A 21,382-nucleotide genomic window follows, 5' to 3' on the forward strand; every position below is an offset into this window, starting at 1 on the left:
AAGGAACCCATTGTTCTGGCTTCAGGCAGATTCTACCTAACTCAATACACCACTCTGGGAAGTAATTCCTCATTCAACACCCTGTCTGTTAAATTCACCTGCAAATAAATGAGTGTTGCGCTGCAGCCAGAGACTTGGGAAATTTATCCAATTTGTGACTGAAATTTCTCAACCTTCACCTCCATCTCTTTAATATCGAGGGCTGTGGCTTTAATGCCTCCAGTAATCTGAAATGCAGCATGAGCTGAGCCCTAATCATTCACGTAGGAAAGTGTCAGGCCACCTGTAGATCTGCACTAACACTGGTGCCTCACATGCAGGCTCACATTGCCTCTTACCTGTTTTTGTCTCTAATGTTACCCTTAGAAGTTTTTTATTATATTTCCTTTTATAACAATGTTCCTCATGCAGAGAGGTCAAGATAAATCAGAACCATTAAACTGATTGCACCAAGCACAATAGAATTAAGTAGCACCCAATTAAAATCCTGCAGGAAGAATACATTGCCAGGTGCTCCCTGCCACATTAAAAAAGTAATTTCCTATTATTTATTAAATAGTCACTGGCCATTTCTAAACCATCTCGGCTTAAAGGTGTAGTCATGAAAATGGGGAGGGGCTTTTGATAGTACAGCTGCACAGGGAGAACAGATTTTTTTTTTTTTTAATGGGTGATGATGTACAGTTTTACTTTATCTTCTGGTCAGGTGGATGAGCCATGAAAAAATTTATCCCTTCACTGAAATTCTCAGAGGGAACCTTAAAGTCCAGTGTCATTCTCTCTCCCAACAACTCTGCCTTTTATTTAGGAAGCTATGAAGGTTGTATTTTCTTTTCCTGCTTAGAAAAAAGGGAAAAACAAACCAAAAAACTAAAGAGTAGTTCTTTAGCTTTACTTCTTTTCCAACTAAATAACCCTAAAACACACATAGGTTTCCCCACAGGGGAAGCTTCTGACTGATATGTTGAGTCAAGACAGCATCAAACTCTTCCAGCTGTCACAGCATTGCAGAAGTGCAGGTCCATCTGCCAAGAGCCAGGAGGTTACTGTGGCTGCCTCCAAAAAGTGTAGGAGCCATGGCTTGCTGATTAATTCAGTCCAGGGGCTTCTGAGATGACTTCCTTGGAAATGCCTGGCTCACATTTGTGCATTGACCCTCTGCTTCTGTGCTCTGGGGGAGAATATTCCAGAAGTGTCTCAGAGCTGCTGCTCTGTCAGGGACACGAGGGCATCAGTGAGCCTGGCTGGGAGCTCTCCCTGGAGGACAGAAGTGCTGGGATAGTGCCAAGTGTCGTGGATGAGTTCTCCTTCAGGGCCAGAAAAGCACGTGGCACAGGAGGCACTGCAGGTCCCAGCCAGCCAGGACCAGGGATGCTCCTTTCAGGATGGCCTGGCAATAATAATCTGCTTACAACACCTGTGACCCCTCACAGGAATCTCTTATTCCCTTCAGCAGGAGTCTCCATCAAAAAAAACCTTAGCACAACAAACCAATCTCTTCTGTAGCTTCATACTCTAAGCTAAAAGTATTTGGGGTCAGAACAATATTCAGAATCAGATCCATCTCCTAGGCTGATCTGGTGAACAGTTCATCACCAATCCCGCCAGATTTGGATCGAAAGTCATCATTTGACTTAAACAACAAAAAGGTGTGGAAGTTGTGTTTGCTTCCAAAAAGAAAAAAAAATATTTTGACGAAAGAAAAAGGGAAACTAGGCTTTTAGTGACTACAAAAGTAAAAATTTGAAAGAATAAAGGGACCAAAAATAATTTCCCTCTAAATTTCACAAAGCTTTTAAAGTTAAAACAGCATTCAAGCTGCATGCAGTAACTACCTAATTGTGGTGGCTTGTCAATAAGAAGCACAGAAGAATAATAAATGTCTGTGTTTTCCTCTAAAAAAACCATATATCTCACTGTTTTAGGGGGCAATTTCTCAATCGCAGTTAAAATCTAAAATTATCTGTTTGATCAATGGTCTAGGTAGCTAAAAAATCTGGTCAACCCATTAAATAAGAAAGTTAATAAGAAGGGAGAACCATCTCGCAGTTCATGAAATAGTACAGCAAAGTATAATTTTTCAAGTCCTAGTAATTATGTTGGCTATCGCACCATTACTGATATAATGTGAAGCTAATAAGCCAAGTAATTAGAATGCACTAGGTCAGAGTTTTCACCTTAATATGTGAAGGGTAACTGAGAATGAGGCATTCTAATATTTAGCATATGGCTAAAACGGTGCAAAAAGTAATAGAACTGAAATGTTACTTTTTAGAGGGAAAATGTTCATCAAGTTGAAAGTTGTTTGTAGTGACTTACATGCTGGGCCTAATGGAGGTCATTATGGAGATTTAATTGTGTTACAGATGCACCAGAGAGGTCTGGCTGAGTTCCTCCTCTCTGAATGACTTGCTGCATCCTGCTGCTGCTGCCCAAGCTGAATTGCCTTTCTCACTCACAAGCCACTTACACATTGAATGTGGCACTTCTTAAGGCTGTCTACACAAAAGACCCAAATTAACCCATACCTCAAAAAACAGAAATGTGATATTCCTGAAAAGCAGGGGGGAAATACTTCCATTCCTAATGTTTCAACTCATAACATTGCCAGACCAAGTTCTTTTATGTTTATCCTACTCAACTGTTTTTGAAAGCAAGCTGAGCCCAGGCCCCTCAGAGTCCATAAGCTCACCAGAAAATAGGGAGATGCTCGTCTCCGTACGAGGGTCATTCACTCTCAGCAGTTTACAGGCACAAAATACCTGAGTCCCTTTCTCCCCAGTCACAAAGATAGGAAACAGTGGACATACAGTTTCAAAAGATGCTTTGCTTTCACTTCTTCAGAAAACAGAGTGACAAATTCCAAATAAATATGTTAAAGGTAGAGATTAAAAAGCACAGGTTATTAAAAGAACAAACTGGGAGGTGGTCTCAGTTTTGTAGTGGCAATTATGCAAGACAAACTATCCTACTGCACCACATTTTACCTCGAGGGTGCTAAAAGAGAAAATGAAGCCTTTTGTTGCATGTGTTATGGGGCATGATGATGAGTCATGTTTGACTGTGACACCTTGGGCTGCAAATGTGAGGAAATAGAAATGCCATGTGACAGAGAGTTGAAACCTTCTCTTGACTCTGCTTTGCAGTGAAGCCTCTCTTTTTCATCTCCTTTTGTCAGTATCAAAGGAAAATGTAGATCAGGAAATCAGTCTGCAGCAAATGTATGGAAAATTTCAAGGAGCGAATGAAAGAAGTCAGTGGGAGAAGTCATTTGACTTCTTCTGGCAAAGCTGCACAGAAAAAATACTGCCTCACAGAAGATTCTGAATTAAGAAGGTTTCTCTTCAGCCTGCACATTGTTTTAGCACTGCTTGTTGTTGTAAGCAATATACAGTGTTGAAATATTATGGAATGCACATCCCTCTTGAGGGGTAGATATGTAAAGTCCTGAAAAGTCACTTCAGAAGCTGAAAGAGAAAGTGAAACTTAAAATTAAACTTAAACTTCACACTTGAAAGAGCATACTGAAAATGTAGGTACTCTCACAGATAAACAATAAGTGTCTCTATCTTAGGATTTGATCCTGATGAGAATGGGAGTGAAAGTTTGTCTTCACCCCACACCCTTCTTAGCAACAATTGTGCATAAAATGTCAATATAGCAATGGGTTTATCCTTGGCAAGGAAATAACTTCAACAAGTGTCCTTCTGGTCTAGCCATAAGAGAAATTATATTTTAGATGGCAATTGGGACATTTACAGCAAATAGATAATAATGAAAGAGTTAAAACAACTGCTTCATCTTGTCTGAGGAACTGGTATAAAATAACTACATCAGTAACTGCAAGGCAGATATTTATATTGGGTATCAAACATAATGTAAATAAGAATTATTCTAACCTTGACACATCTCATAGACTGAAATTCTCCTATTCAGACTTTAGGTAAATGAACTACATCAGGCAGAATGTCATGGAAAGGGATGAAGTCCTTGACATCAACCTCATTCATACTGCTTTTACCTAGCTGATATGTAGAGAAATTTTAGGGACTAAAGCCTGACCTGACTTCTACAGCCTTTACTACATGGGATTTCTAGAAGCAGGAGTGGCTGCTAGAGGATGTGAGAATTCACAGTTTTCCAAACCTCAGAGGAAGACATTTTAAAGAAAAGGCATAGTCTTCTCATGGCAGCAGCACTACCATGGTCTGCACTGTTCTGCTCACAGTCTGCCCAAGGCAAGAGGTTTGCTGAGACAGGGAATGAGGACAGAAAAGGGCACACACAGGATTTGGAGGCTGGGCTAGAGTGGTTGAGCCCTCAGTCTTGCAGCAGGGTCTGTGCCACATCAGTGCTCTGCAAGGGGAATGTGCCATGTCCCCAGAAAAATCCTTAGTGACCTTGCTCAGGAGCCACTTGATCCTTCTTTGCTTCTACTTGTTTATATCCCGCTAAATAAAATGTCAATGAAGTGAATATAAATGAGCATACAAGTGACTTATCATTGCCAGACTATGCTCTCAAATTATGCTTCCTCAATAATTGCTTGACTGATGCATTTCAGCATATATCTTTCATATCCATACTAATTAATGAATTGGCACCTCAAGAGATTCAAAATATGCTTTTTCCTTCCCTGGAAATGATGTGTAAGACTCCAGAGTATTTCCATGTAATATTCCATCTAATATTTATATTTCATTAAAATACACTTTTTACTTTGGTAGCCATCCTTTATCTCCCCGAGGTCTTGACTGTGTTCACAAAAGGGCCTGAATAATTCACAGCTCATTTACACAGCAATGTCAGCCTTGTTTCTTTTGCATGCCCTGCTCACCAGGGCCTGGACTTCTAAGATTCCCTTCTTCCCAGCCCCAAGCTTGGCAACTCTTTAGTGAGCAGTGCTTAGCCTGGAAGGAAGAGACTGAGGGAGACTCAGGGAGGAATTATTTTTTTTTTTTCCTAATTGTTTCATGAGGTAGCAGAGGGACTTGGGTGTTTGGATGATGGAGATGAAGGAACTTTTCTCTTCCTATTGCTTCTCCAAAGAATTTCATGACAACATGTTCAGGCATCCATTTTCTACTTTTTTTTTTTTCGATTAGTGATTTGCTTCAAGCTGATAAAGGATTGAAAAGTGTTCAGATTTCATCTATTCATCCGCTCCTTTTCCTCCTGCTAGCCGTGACCTGTGTAAAGGAGAAAAGTGATGCAGAATATGATACTAGAGCTGGTTAAAAACTTGCCCTTCTAGCCTAGAGTAAAGTTAATTTTCATCAAATTACAGGTCTCTGTCACAGATGCAGGTGTGAATGTCACCAGAAGACATGCATTGTCGGTTTTTATTTCATCATGCACTGAAATCAGAAGGCAATTATTCATGTTTAATATCTGCACTTTAAATAGCTTTAAAGGTGTTGAAGTTAGTGTCCATTTAAATAAAAAAGGGGAAATAAAGTTTAAAATTCCAGAAGGTTTCAGAGGATGAGGGGAAATATCACTTTAATAAAGACCTGCCATAAAATGGAAAAGTAATATTTGGTTTTAAATCTCTTCAGGTTTTCAGCGGAACTCACCTCTGCTTAGTTCTTTCACAGAATTACGATTAGGGCCTAAACCACAGTGAAGATTGCTGCCTAAATCAAAGAGATGTGTGTTGTTTTAAGACAATAAATGATCACCAGTGCCCAGTTTTAATTTCCAAGGAGATGGGCAATTTATAATTGTAAAAAGAAAAAGGACTAAGTAGATCTCCTTTATTTAGTGTTGTGTGAGGACACAGAGTGTTTTTAAAAATTAGAACATTGCAGTTCTCCAATGGGATAAAAATCAGAACTAATAGTATTACTTTGGGGATACTTTTTGGGGGGGTTTGATGTGCTGGGGGGATTTTAAGTGAGTGCAACAGGTTCCTTTTCTGATGGAATGTAGGAGGGATGGAGCTCTAGAGGAGCATGAGCTCACTTCCCTGTGGTTGAAGTCACTTTTTTGATGCTTCTCTGAACCCCTCAAGACTCCCAAGTCAGAGCACAAATCTCCTAGGGCAAGCCTTCCTGCAGCAGGATTGTTTTTCAAGTCCTGAGGGAAGCTGAGAACAAAATCTTCAGTAAAGGGTTGTCTGAAGCACTACCACCGTTGGCTCTGGGATGTTGTGGCCTCCAGTTCCAGTCAGTGTGTTCTTCTTGTTGGGAGCAGGAACTTGGGCACCCTTTATAGTGCTGCCGTCTCGCTCTGGGACCTGGATCAATGGGGAGGGCACTAAGCAGGTCAGGATGGAGCTGGCTCCCTCCCTGCTCTGGAAATCACTAAGGGAAATGTTCCTGCACTAAGAAAAAATGTCAAAACCATCTACAGTTAATTGAGAAAAGTCTTATTCCTACCACTAACTTTTATTTAAAATTTTATTGCCACAGCTCAGACAAAAGCTAGAAGCTTGACATATGCAGGACATAAACCCCTGTCAGGTGATTGTCAGCTGAGCTTAAACCATGACTTTCAAAATGACAGGTGGGGAGAGGCTTAAAAATCTTGACCTGTCTTAAGCACATCAGAATGTGCCACCAGCTGCAGATGAATAAATACCGTGTGCTGGGAGCCCATGCAAGGGGCTGTTCAAGTCTGAGGAGCTGCCATATGGCAGAGCCAGTGCACCTGTGGAGCTGCAAGGAATGATGGATGGCGTGCTGGAGCACTTAAATGGTGTCATCTGTTTTGTGCATGGCAGTGGGTGGGACCAAGGGGTGAGCTTGGGAACACATCTCCTCCAGAGGTTTTAAATAGTACCCCCAGATTTGGAGAGTCCTGCTGAGGAGCTGACCCCTCTCTGGGGATGATGCAGAGCTGCATGGTGGGCTCAGGGCAGGCAGGAGCAGCAGGCTCCCAAACTGAGAGAGGTAAAGGCTGCACTGCATGGAGCAGCCATGGGAGGAGGGAGCTGCTGCAGGCTTGTCCCTCCCAGGATGGGGTCTGAATAGATCCCAGGCAGGAATAGATGGTGCCAGTGTCTGTGGTGTGGGTGAGGGAGCCCCCATTTCCATCCTGGTGAAATACTCTCTGGAGACAGTCTGGAATATTTCAGGGCATGGGTCAGTTTTGGTAATGCCATATGACCCCAAATTCCATTAGAGAGCTAAAAGACTGAGAAGGATGTCATATCAATTTAGATTTATCAGGAGAGGGAGGGGGCAACTTGCATCTACCTGGGCTAATCTCCAGCCCAGAGTGTCAGGTGGGTACCTCAGCTGGAAGATGTGTCTTGGAGTGGATGTGCTAAATAATCCCTCTGCTGAAGTTGCTGGAGAGCTGTACTTTGGTGCAGAGTTTCTGGGAGCAGACCTCACTGCCTGACTGGGAAACTGCTCACCAAAAATGAAATTAGTGGTTTTAGCTGTGAGATGTTGAAATGCATAAGTAAGTCATAAGTAGTGCATAAGTTGCTGTGGATCAACAGATAAATGGACGCTACTTTAAAAAAACCCAAAACAAAACCACACACACCTGCACTACTGACTGCATTTTAATAGCTCACTACTGTATTTTTGGTTTAGACCACACAAGATATGTGAAATTCCCCAGTACCATGTATTCAAATTCTGTTTCCTGATAAAAGCACAGATTTTCAGTGTTTTTATGCATGCAGAATGCTCTTTCCTGAATAAGCTGTTTTGTAGCATGAGTAAGAGCAAGTAGCAGAATCTGTCTCTGTTTGATTTTCCTTAGCCAGAATAGACAAGAGAAACAAATGGAAAACAACACAGAGCAAAAGACCTTTAAAACAGGTCCTACTTTGTATGGAGAGCATTCACATGAAATTACAGAGAGGGAGAAACTGAGTGAGCAGCGTTGTCAGGTAGAATGATTCCATAATTGAAGAAAAATGTGAGTGAAATCGGTACAAGGTAAAAGTTCGGCAAATAGCGAAAACAGGCAGGAGCATCACAGGTGGGTGACAGCAAGCTGAGCCCACTGCTGCAGGTGATCTGGGCAGAGGAGAAGGTGTGTCTGCATGTCAGGAGAGATTCACTGCTCTGGGCTCTGTGCAGCTGGGGATGTTTATTGAGAGCTGCCAAAGTACAGCACAAAATTAGCCAGTGTGAGCAAAGCTTCCTGGGTGACTTTGTATGTCAGTAAAGTCCTGAGAAATAGAGCGCAGTGACACTCAGGGAGGCAGGCAGAGGTTTCTGGGGCAGCAAGGGTCTGCCCACACACACATGCACTAAGCAGCAGCGGGGAATCATCATGAATCCCAAAAGAAGTACAGCAGAGCCACGTAGGGAAGCAGCAACTTCTTTGGAAATGGCTAACAAAAAACCCATTGAGACGTGACTGACCTCACTGGGATGTGTTCATCAACAGGCTAGGAAGCCAGGAAAGTTTTGAGAGGGAAAATGGATTTTCCATCTCCTCTTTGCTCCACGGGCAGAGGAATAACTGAACAGGGGCTTTCTGGCAGGCCTGACCTCTGCCTCTGTGCATAGTGGGAAGTAGATGTGGCTGGAATGACATCAAATTGCAGAGAAGGCAGAGGCCACAGAGGTGTGCACCTCAGGGCTGCCTCCAGAGGGTTTGTCCTTAGCAGGAATAAAGAGGTACTAGGGACAGCATGAGCAATTTTAAACTTCACTCTCATTCTCTGTCTTCATCCCTCTGACTTGACAATTGTCCCCTTTTTACATGGTCTGAAGGCTTCTGCTCCGTGGAGATTACAGACTTTGGACTCTTAGTCACAGCCATTAGAGGATGGATTTGTCCTCCAGTCCTTGATAGGAACAAATGCTTCTTTTGAATTGAAAAACACATTGTCCACTGATAATTTTCTCAGCAAACAGCAAGTAAAGGGTTGGCACAAGTCACCCTGAGGGCTGTAATTGCCTGAGGCATTGCATTTGGGTTCTCCTCCCCCTTCTCCAGATTTTCTTCTCTCCTTTTGTGTTGTGGAAGACCCAAAAACATAGCAGGGGAAACTGAGCAACCATTGGTTTTCATGGCAAAGCTACTGAACAGAGGTGCTGTCAGATCATAAAGGGAAAAGTAGGGCATATTCCCCTTCATCTTTTATAGCTATAAGCTGAATTATGAATTAAAATGATCAGTAAAACAACCCTAACAGTAATAGGATTTATTTTCCTCCTTTCATGTGGGTGAATTTTTATTCTGATAACCTTAGAAGCATGAGACTGTAAGCTTGCTCCTGGTTCTTGCTCACTCTGCTGAGGCAGGAGGGGTGAGGAGAGGAGTGGACTGGAGCAGGGGCCTGTGCCAGTCCAGAAACACCTTCTCACATCACAGCAGCTCTCTGAGGCATCCAAAAGATGTCCTGCACAAAGTCAGGATTGGCAATTAAAACTCTGTGAAGCTCTTTTTTGTGAGATCTCACCCATCTCAGATTAGACAATAGTTAAAATGTTCACCTGGGAGATTCACATTGAAGTTTCCTTTTAGAAGCAAAATGGAGACTTGAATAGAGTGGGGATGATTCCCAGGTGCCCTGAAAACACCTGAACAATCAATTATCCTCTTTTTTCTTCTGATCAGTAACTTTGTTTCAGATCCAAGAAAAGCCATCCTTAAAACTGATGTGTGTATTCCCAGGTGAATTTCTGGTGGTAAGGAATTAACATTTTTTGAAGACACCCAGCCACTTGTGCACATTCTGGATGAAGTGGTTGTTTTCTATCAGGACAAGCATTTTATAGGGTTTGTGTTTGTGGTGCACAGGCTGACATTTTCTCCTTATTATCCATTGTCTGACTGATTTCACCCATTCATTTCTTATTTTGTTTTAGAATAGAGAAAAAAAAAGAGGAGATGTGCTAAATTTCTGCATTTTTACATCACTCCGAGCAATGCTTAATCTAAATGGTTTACTATTTTTACTATTTTAAGTATGCCAGGTAAAGTTGTAATATTTCCAGAATTTTTTTAAGCATTAAGAGATTTTTTTTGTGGATTGTCATATTCAGAATATTCAGTTTAATTATCAGAAAAATTAAGATGCCTTGAGTAGTTACTTGTTTAGCAAAGATTAGTTCTTTAAATTAGCATGGAGATTTAGCCAGACTCTTCTCATCCCTAAGAGTAAGAAATGCACTACTCATTATTTTGTTGGTGCCTAAAATGTAATGCTATCTGCATTCAAGAATTAAATACAGATTATTTATTGTTAATTAATAAAAGATAAGTTATTTTAGAAATGGAGTTTTAGCAACACATGTCAAATGTCAAAGGATTTGTCAAATATAAGTGTTGAAACTACACAAGTTAAAATAGTTGGTTTTTTAACAAAATAAGGCTTTAGCTAGAGGAATTGTAATTTCCTAATACTGACAACTTTGATACTTTTCCTTGTGGAAACCTTGTGGGAAGACTTTCAGGCCATTTAGTAACAACAGCACTGTTTTCAATATTGCTCTAAAATTTCCTTCTCCCTTGGAGAGCCCAAACCTCACTAATATTTCCTTTTGTTTTCTCCTCAACTTTCCAAACTTTACATTGGCAGCCTTTAAAACCTAGTGAGAAACCAAACCTTCTCCACATTGCCATTCCCAGATTTGAGCTCCAAGGCCAGATCCATGCACAGATCCATGGATCTGCCAGTGGCACTGGGATCTTGCAAACCAAAGGGGGAGCAAATATAGCCCACAGGGGAAATATTTTCTAATAGTCATGGCAAACCATTTGGGCAGGATCCCATGGTAGTAGGTTTGGTGGCCCAGCCCCTCCTGAACACAACTGCACCCACACAGTCCCTCCCTGGGTCCCGTGCAGCCTCAGCTGTCACACCCTTGCACATTTCTGCTGCAAGGACAGTAACCAAATGGAATATTTTCTCTAGAAGCACTTCAGTGACTGCCAACTGCCTTTCAGATTTCAAGTCCTTAAACTTGCAGGTGCTTGCTCAGCATAGGTGCTGAAACAAAGGGCTGGAAATAGCACAGGGACAAAGCAGAAGCAGCTCCCGGTGTGTGAGCTTTGGGCAGGCTCTGTTGACAAGCCTCCAGAAAGTCTGGCACCTGGGAAGAGGTGCCAAACCCAAGCTTCTCCAGCTACTCAAGCTCCTGGCACATGTATGTCCTCACAGCCCTATAATCCCACCCTTGATGAGTCCAGCTTTGGATCAAGACTGTTAGGAGGAATTGTAGTAATCAGGTATATAAAATAAGATGTAATGAACAGCAAAGGGGCAGTAACATGCACATTCACAAGTGTACACAGAAAGTAGGGGCTTTTAGTGTGACTCAAATAGTTTGGCACCAGGGTCAAGAAACAAATGAGAGCTGAGAACATCAAATGCCATGTAATGGCTTTGGTATTGAGGCTGTTTAAGCCACTCTTCTCAGGATCATTAAACAACAAAAGTAAATGTATTCATGCCATTCTATCTTGCATAGTCTATCGCTTTCATATTTAAACAGTGATTTCCATATATGTGTTTGTGTTTACTAGGAACAGAGGTGACTAGCAGAAACCTGATAGTCTTTTTTATTATTAGGGCTTCTTGAAGTTTAAGCTTCTAATCATATGCAAAAAATATTAAAATAATACTATCAAAGGCTCCTTCTTTCGGAGATTCAGTTCATAAATATGCACTTTGATGGAGGAAATGCAGACCCTTTTATGCAGTATGAATGTCATCAAGGAGATATTCTCATGCTAATTATTACAGACAATTCATGGCTGAACAGCTCTCAGATAATGTAAGAAATGGCAGGGGCTTATTTCCACATTCTTCTATTTTTCTCCTAAAGCTCCTCTTAACCACTTTTTCACTATATCTTCTATTTCATTTGCAACTTTCCATCTCTGGGGAGAGAGAGTCTGTAGTTTGGAAATAGTTGTTGGGGATGATGCCAATGGCCCAGAGCAGGCCCAGGTGGCACCTGTCCATACCCAGCCTGGGCCAGAGCCCCACTTTGGCCCAGCCCAGGGTGCTCAGCCCTTCCCCAGCTGCCCTGGGGTGCTGCAGGGCTTCCTGCAGAGCCCCTTGTGTGTGCTGCTGCCTTGCAAGGGACATGAGTGTGTCCTGTGTCCCTGCACTTAGCCCAGGTGACAACAGAGCGATCCATCTCACCCTGTGGTGACCCCACTGTGAGCAGCAGCTGCTGCTGGCAAGGGCATGAAATGTCCCTCAGGTGTTGGCATGACATGGACACAAGGAATGCATGATTAAAATGAGGCTTTCGATTGTGATCACCCAGCTTATTTCCATGACCTTTCCTATTGGCATCTCTACACCATTAATGAGATAACATCCCAACAGCCTCCAGACAAACTGGGAAAACCATCAGGCCCTTGCTGAAAGCTGAATTTTATGCTTGGAGCAGTAGTTGTGAGCATATCAGCCTGGAAGAGATGGAAAAAATAAACAAGCGAGGGAAAAACCGCTTAAGGCAGAACAAGTTTAATATGTTTTTTCCTTTTACACTGGGGTGAAGGGGGAGAAGTTTGTGCCAAATTTGGAGTTGACTGCCCATGGCCATCATTTATGTAAGTGAGTTTGGCTTGCCAGCCCAGTGCACAGAGCTGACTGACCTTGGCATCCATGTGTCAGAATTATTCTCCTACAAATCCAGTGTTCTCTGGCACTTTCTGCAGTGCTCTGAACACAGGCAGGCCTGTCAGCTTGGAGAGAACCTACTTCCTATTTTATCCCCCTTTCTTTCAAGAAGCAAGGGAAAAATCATGCTGGAGCCTGGGGTTTTTTTAATACACCCAGTATTCTTCCCCTGTTAAAGCAGGAGGGAATCTTTCAGTTTGCAGTCCTGGGCAGTAGTGGAGCTGGGTAGCCTATAGAAAATGCTGTTCAGGAAAGCAAGCATTTGAAGTGGATGCTGGAATAAATTTGTTGAGGTAGTATAGGGGGAATAACTGAGACTGACCATCCTGACAAGGCTGTGTTGTTTGCATTTCCTCTGGGTGGGTGCAGCCTCTCCTGTCTGTGCCATTTTCCTGTCAGTACAGATTCCAGAGAGGACTCAAGGGGGAGAGCTGAAATGTGCATAAGTGTGAACCAGAAAATGTCAGGTTTCCAGGTCAAGGAACTTGCGCAAAATTAAAAGAGGGGTGAGGGTGGGAAGGAAGTCCCCTTTTATCTGCAGAAGAGCATCTGCAGAAACTGGCAGCCTTAATCCCTTAACCAAGGATTAATTATAGCAGCACCACATGGAATGATGGTGAGATCTGTCAGGATTTTACCACCCTGGGTGTGAAGCACAACCAAACTGGTAAAATCCCATTTTTTGGATCAAATCACAGTTGGGTTTCATTTGGGAAACCTGCATCCTAGGACACAGTTGCCTTCCATAGCCCATACAAATGATCTGGGTTTGCTGCAGCTGTGCAGAGATAGGATTCACACAGATGTGCTCTAGATTTGTTTTTTACAGGCATGAATCACAAAGCAGAAAATAAGTAGGGTAACCTAAAAAGCTCAGGTGGAGATTTGTCAGATTGATTTCCAGAGATTGTTAAAAGTGATCTTGGAAAGGTGCATGAGACACCTTGGGGTGGCCGTGTCCCAGCAGTTGGCACAGCAATGCCATGGGAACATCTAAAGGTGAATGGGACAGCGTTGGGGTGGCCGTGTCCCAGCAGTGAGCACAGCAATGCCATGGGAACATCTCCTTCCTGACACCTGAGGCAGCTGGCTGCCATATCACCCTGGGCAGCCTCCTGGGTCAGGGCCTGCAGCTCTTCTGCAAACAAACCTCATTTGCCCACTCATTCCCTTTAGCCTGAATGCAGATCACTTTCAGCTAAATCAGTAAAGTCTGGGTCTAAGGCACTCATACTGAGTAGCCCTCTATTACTGTTTGTGTCTGGGTTATGCTTTGTGCATCCAAATAAAAAGGGAAGTTTGTGTGAGTTTTCACAACCTTGCTCTTTCCATCTGCTGCCAGGGTCCTTGAGGATGGTGTGGCTGAGTCGCACAACAGACAGGCAGGGCACAAGGGGATTGGGGGTGTATATATAGGTAAAATTTTAAACAGACTCCCTGTTTAAAGGGAAGGAAAACTTATTCATGCTCAAATGTATGTGATTGCAGCTGTACTCCAGGCATGAACAAGATTTTTTATTATTTAAAGGAGATCAATTTAATTTAAATGTGGATAAAAGTCTTTCTATTCTATACTTTCATCTTGTCAGAAAAGGTATGTTTTAACCACCCCTTTTTCTATGTCCAGTAGTGGCTCAAGCATCTAATTCTGTACGGATAAAATTTTAATTTCAAGTGTGATCCTGCTATCATTGCAAGTTCATCCATCCCTTAGGCATCTTGGATGTACCCATGTGAAGGATCTGACCTACCCTTTGTAAGCTAATCTGGCGGGCTGTTAGTCTGACATGCTACTGTCGTGGGTATATCCAGGACTTTCCAAATATAAACACCCTAAAACCAAAGTGGTACCATCAGTTCTCTTGTAAGCCTTTCAGCTGTCAGCCCTTCTTTGTCATAAGAAAACCTTTAAAACAGACCTCTCCTGAGACACAAATCAGACTTAACTGGTTTTGCTACTCATATGAATATTTAGGGTTTGGATTTGATTTAATATTTTGCTTTTTTTTTCTGCTGGTGGAATGGGCTCTGATTTTGCTTTTTCACCCAGCTGTAGTGTTAGTTCTAGGAGAAGAAGGCAAGACAGGATAGTAAAGGAGAATTTTAGGTCCATGTCCTTCCATACTCTGATCTTTGTCAGCAGGTCCCCAGGGAGAGATTTTCCAGCAGCACTCTGGGGGAGGAAGGGTTTGCTGAGACCTCCCAGTAGAATTAGGGCAGCAGGGCTTGACCCCTCTATCTGAGCAGAAGCAGCTAAGGGAGAGCAAATGCACTTGCTCAAAATCAGAAGTAATTCTCTGCATTTGTGTGACAGTCATAAGGGGGTGCCACATGAGAGGGTGATACAAGCTTCTTTTTAAACTAAAACTTTTTAATTTTCCTTAAAAAAAAAAAAAAGATATGTGCTTTTCATTCAGCATTCTATAAGCTTCTACCTCTTTTGTATCTTAATAAAGAAAGCAAAGCTGAGCTGAAATTTTTAATGTATTAAATCAGAAACCTAGATTGGAATGAAAGATAAGAATCCAATAACACCAAAAAGACACACAGAATAGAATCAGTTATAAAAGATTTATGCACCAGGATTAGGAGGTTAAAAAGGCAAAAAATTTAATGTTCACTCATGCAAGAATGTCAAATCAGTGGTCTAAATAAGGAATTTGACAGTAATAAGATTTTAAAAGTGGGTATTTTCAGGTAGTGCTATCTGCTGTAATAAATAGAGGTCATAAAACTTTGATCTAAGTATATTCCTTGGACACTCGTGGCTAAGGTGGCCAATATCTGAACTTTGAAAATGTGTTTTATAACCTCTTTTAATAAGCAGCTATTAATACAAGGCATATTTATATGCCTTGCTAAGGCTTCCTAGGCTTGCTTTTCCTTATCTGTATCTCTGCAGTCCTCGTGCAATGGCAGACGGTGCCAGTCTTCTGAAGGATTTGCTGCAGGGATAAACCTCATTTACTTTCCACCTAGGGTGAAAAGCATGCAATTGCCTGAAAGTTCCACGAGGGAGGAATTTCTGAGTGCTGATGAAGCACACCTGTCCCTGAGTTGCTTGGGATGGAACTTTTCATTCAGGATAGCACTTGGGATACGTCAGGAAAGCAGTTATTTAACTTGCCAGAAAATGAAGTCTTCTCCCCGCTAGCATACATTTACATTTATTTTGAACACTGAAGTGCTGAACAACATCCTGCCTAGGTCTAGGTAGGTCAGAAATAGTACTGAGGATCCTGCCCTTCCAACTACATCTAGCTGCTGAATCAGAAGGTTGCAGATGAGACTAAAAACTGCACTAGAGTAAGCAGGGCATGACAGCTATGTTAGACCACTGCTTAAAATCCCTTGTTAATGTTTCTAAAAATGTCAGGTCAGGCTATAAATCTGAAGGGAACAACTCTATCATTTTCACTCCAGCCTCTCAGAGAAGTGTCTGGGGCTTGGTGGTCTCTTCAGAGAAGGTGGGATGAAGCAGCCGCAGGTTAGGAGCTGCAGAAATGCACCCGCAGCGGCATCAGGCGCGGCTCAGCCCTGCCCAGTGGCACCGGCTGTGACAGCGACGGGAAAGGGACCAGGGCGACAGGCAAGCACTTGAGGGAGGGCAGTGGCCACATCCCAGCCCTTCTGGTCGGTCGGACGGATGAGCCCGGCGCCGCCTTTGAGTGGGGCCGCAGTGACATCTCACGGCTGCGAGCCAGCACTGCACCGGCCCGGGCCACCGGGGCCGCCTCCGCCCCTCCCGCTCCTTCTCAGACGTACTCACACGAAGGTAATTTGTTTTGTAAGAGCCTCCCGCAGCCCAAGAGCCCCCTTCAGAGAGCGGTGACACGATGCTTGTCACCCCGGCAGCGGTGCAGCATCCCACCTGCATCCTGCCGTATCCCAGCCGCAGCATCCCCAGCTGCGCTCCGGGTACCAGGCATGACCCACACCGTGCCCTCCACCCTGCATTTCTCCAGCTCCATCAGCTGTTTATTGCTCTAACTGCACAGGAGCAGCGTTTTTCCTTGCTAGCAGCTGGAAGGAGGCAGGGGGGCTGTACCACAGGGCTCTGACTAAAACGCTCCTCACTGGCATGTACGGAGAGTTAAGAGAAAGAGAGATAAAAATAGTGATTTCTGTTTGAAAAATGTTCAAAGCTCAAGGTTTTTTACAAAAGCCCGAGAAAGTCTTCCGAGAGTACAAGCTAGTTAGTCATTAAATTGGTAGTTTACTTCTTTCTGAGAGAGAGAGGAGAGAGGGGGGAGCAACTGGGGAACACGTAGGAGTTGAAAGAGCACTTGTGTTGTTCACCATGCAGCCAGGAGCAGAAAATAGAGAGGCAATTAGAAGGTCAGAACCAATAATAATGCACTGGCAACCTGCAGAAGCTGTAGAGCCTGTGTTTGTTCTCCTGGTATTTTTGCTGCAAACCATCATTAAAGCTGTGTGACACCACCAGTTCTCACACCACAATTACTTGCATGCAATTTCGATGTCTTCAGTGGGAAGACAGATAATATCTTTGTTAATTTGGTCCACAGCAAATTGTCACAATTTCCTTAAGAAAACACTGCTTTTTCATGAGGAAATTATTGAGTGCCAACTGAGGGGTTTTTTTCAATAATTTAGCCCAGACAAGCAGACAGAATCATGCTTTTATTATTTACTTCCACAGTATAATCAGCTTTTCATTGAAGATGACAGCTTTCAGCCAAGAACATCCAATATGTTTTTTTTCTCAGAGAAACAAGACAAACAAGGAAGCAAAAAATGTTGAGCCTTTCGGGGGCTGAAAAAAGCTGTTGGTTTTTGCTCCTACCCCTGTGAATATGCAAAAATGTACTCACATATATGCACTGCAAGCATTCATGCAGGGAGCTGTGGCCTCACTGAGAGCAAAACCCTGTGCACTGTTACAAAGCAGGTCTAAAGCAATGATCAGAAAATGATGACTTGAAATGGAAACACAGGATGGATGGAAGCAGAATAGCTGTTGGTTTTATGCCTTATTATGCAGGTGCTGTGATCCTCTGAGGCCTCCTTCTCAGGCTTGAAAGGAAGGTGGCATGTGGGGAAGGAGCTGTGCTGTATTATTTAAGCCTTTCCCCTGTTTGGGGGGTCTACAGTAGCATCAGGCAGCCCCAGCAGAGCTGCGTGCTCCACAGAGATGAGGGGGTTTGGGCACAGGCAGGGGCTGTGTGTGGCAGCCAGGGCATGTGAACCCTTGCCCTGTAAAGCTTCAAAAGCAGCAGAGTGCCTCTGGTTTGGTGCTTTCAGGGTGGCCAGCACAAGGCACCTTTTCCTGCAAAACAGGCAAGCTTGTAATTCCTGTGTATTGTGTTGAGGAAGTCTGTGCTTTGCTGAAGCTGAGGCTTGTGGCTCAGGATCATGGTTAAACACATAGCTGTGATGGATTGTTCAAGGACAGGTTCCTAAACCAGCCCTTCCTCACAAATATTGCCCTGCAACAAAATGTGTCTCTTTCCAAGAGCTGATATGGAATAGCCTTTGCTTTCCCTTCCTTTCTGTGGCCTCAGGGTTTTCCCATGTGCTAATTATAAATTACTTTTCTTGCTGCACCTGGGAAGTGAGTGCCCCTTTCACAAAGCTTATGCCTCACAGCTCTCCTCCACCTGCCCAAAAATCAGAATCCTCTGTTTCTCATGCTTCAATCTTCCATAGGGCACCCAAATTTTAAGCCCCACTGGATTGAGCCCCAAGTTGGAAATCTGTGGCCTTTGTCTGAGGCCATGGGAAGTGTTGGTGTCAGTGAGAATCAGCTGCTGAGAGCCTCTGGCTCATCTCTCCTGCCTCTCTCCAGATCCTTCGTGTTCTTTTTTTATCAAACCAGACAGGAAGGCATCGATCTTGCATGTACACTTTAAAGGCAAGATGGAAAAATATTAATGTTTCTTTGTCTTCATGTTTGAAAGTAGAACCTTTTAAAGAAATGAGTACTCACCAAGAAGAGGAGAAATGTTTTTTTTAACTGCATAGCAACAAGCTATATCTGCAATTATTTATATCAAGTCTGAAATTCCCTCAGTGCTTCATTTATTCAAAGCTGTATTTTTACTCGGTTTTGTTTTCACAGATGGCTAAGCTAAGATGCTGTCTTGGGCTTAAATATCTACACAAACTTTTGGCAGTCCCCACCAACAAACAAAGATAGATGAAAAAAAAGCAAAGCAGAAAAATTGCAGTTCAACTTGCAAAGCCCTCCATAGAGCACAGCAATATTTTTAACTAATTTAAAACTGTGATTATCTACTGAGGAATTTCATGTAATTGTGTCATTGCAATATGGTATTACAACAGCCTCCATGAGAACCACTGGTTGTCAAATTAATATTATGAGTGGAATTTTTTTATTTCCTTTTTATAATTCCTTCACAAAAGGCACAGGTTTCTGATTTGATTCCAGTACTACTTCTATGTTTTACTCAAGGAAAGTTTATTACTATTCAAGTAAAAGCAAGTTGAGTGCTTGCAACCAAAATTTAAATGCTCAACCAACAGTGTGATTCAATTCCAATGTTTTCTCTCATCCTCTTTCAGGGTGAAAAGTTGTGGTTTGCTTTTGTTGTTGGTTCTGTTTCATCTTTTGCCTAGATCCAAAAAGCAGTGTTGGTGGGGATGTGCTGCCCTCACATGGGAGTGCTGAGTGTGGGCACATATTCCATTTCCATGCTCACCAGGAAATCACTGCTGTCATACCCAGCCCTAATTAGAGCCCATTCATTTCTCACTATGTTTGCTATTTACTGTGTTCACTTTAAAAGTAACTGCATCTGCCAGGTATTTCCAAAGGGTGGTTTTTGTTTCGTTGTCCTTTTGCATTTGAGGACCATAATTTAGCCAACCTTCTTCCCTCCAGAACAAGAATCACCCTCTTAGGTGAACAGCCCTGCGCTGTTTCAGCAGCAATGTTTTCTCCTTGTGCTTTTTTCACCCTGTGTGGGTTATTTGGATGTTGGGCACTGCTTCAGCTGCCTACAGACACCCTTTTTCTCAGGGAAACCCAGCTGGCTACCAGTGGGCAGGGTTGTTTAAGAGCAATGACTAAACAGGAAAGGTTTGCCCCACCCCAGAGATTTCAGAGCAGAAGTACAGGGTCATGGTCATTTACTGTCTCTGTAGGGCACTGATATTGAGGAGGTTTTCATCAGATGAGGTGCTCCTTCCTCACCTGCTCCTATCACCAACCTTCATTTTTAATGCACATATATTTGAGCCCTGGAACAAATTCTTCACACATTGGCATGAACAAGCAGAGTCTCCTGATGTACCAAGTGTGAGTGTGACAGACACTTCCCGTGATGTGTGGGTCACTTTGACTGCCTAAAGGTACTGAGAAACCTGCTTTAGGTACTGAGAAATCTGCTTTTCCCCTCTCTGTCTCAGTTTCCTGAGCTGTAATATTGAACTGGTGCTCCTTAAAAATTTGCCAAAGGTGTGAAGATGACTTCTGTGGACGAAGCAGTAGAAAATTACCAACTCAAAACCATGTTCACCATTTAAAATAAAACACTGGGGATGCTTTACCTTCCATGAAGGTCTCACAAATGAGTTTCCATCCTGCCTAGCACAACCTCTGTGCCAGTGCTGTAGCACTCATCAGTCAGCACAAGAGTGGCTGCCACAATGAGAAACAATTACTCACTCTATTGCAGCTCCAAACACAGAGAATAATGAATACTTTTCACCAGCTTCTGCCACTTTATGTTTTCATATCAACCAGTCAATCAGACTGTATAAAACAGCATGTCTGTTCATTAGGAAGAGAAAAAGTTGATTGGTACCAGAAGATGACTGCAGAGTGATTTAAGATTTAATTGTAGCCTTTTGGCACATCTGTGTTAGATATATTAGGCACTTAGACACTCCACACTGACAGCAACAATGGGAGTTATATTGGAATAATATGATTTTTAAAGCTGAACTTATACACACACACACAAAAACCAATCCCAAACCAACCTTTTTGATCTCTGTGATTAAGCATTTCAGGTAATTTCACATCATCAGTTAGTCTTTCTTCTAAATCACACTGAAAGTTGTTGACTCCCCTCTGCAGCACAAGCCAGCTGATCTATAAATAAGGAAGACGTTCTTACAAAGAGAGTGTTCCTATTGATTGGTGAGATGTATTGTCACCATTTCATTACACTTGATCATTATATGCTCCTCTCCTGTCAGAATTTTTTATTCATTGCCAAGTTAGAGACTTGCAAAGTTTGCAAAGACATCCCTGCCCAGTCCATGGCTGGAGGAATGTTGTCTCCTGCCAGAAGCAAGGTACACCTGAGTGGAATTACTGGCAGTGAGCCCTCATTTTACTGTTAGAGTCTGTCATCTGAGAGACACCCTGGAATTCCTTAACTCTTTCTCAGAGTATTTTCACCATTCCTGTCTACTGGAAAGTGTGAAAGGATAGCCCGGAGAGGAAAGTTTTCTGGAAAGATAAATTATGGACTGCCATTTCTTAAGGAATTATAGTCAACAGTCGCATATTCAAACAGAAAAGAAAGAGAACTGCTGCTGAGGAAGAATGATTCATGATCTCCTTAATGGCATTTTAGCTATTTAAATCCCAGAGACAGCCCACCTGGGAAGCAGCTGCAGAGTGGCAGATCTGCAAAGGGCAGAAGCTCAGGAGTGTGCTCTGGAGGTGCCTCAGCTCTGGTGCCCTTCAGCCAGCACTGCTTCTTGCCAGCATGGCCCCTAAATCTGGCTGCTTCCACACTGCTCCTTTCAGAAGCCTCTGCACCTTACTGAAGGCTTCTGAATCCATAGGGTCTCTGCTGAAACCCAGCACTCCTGACAGATGGGGGCATC

Source organism: Ammospiza caudacuta, chromosome 8 (assembly GCF_027887145.1).
Source record: "Ammospiza caudacuta isolate bAmmCau1 chromosome 8, bAmmCau1.pri, whole genome shotgun sequence".
In the NCBI taxonomy this organism is placed as follows: Eukaryota; Metazoa; Chordata; class Aves; order Passeriformes; family Passerellidae; genus Ammospiza; species Ammospiza caudacuta.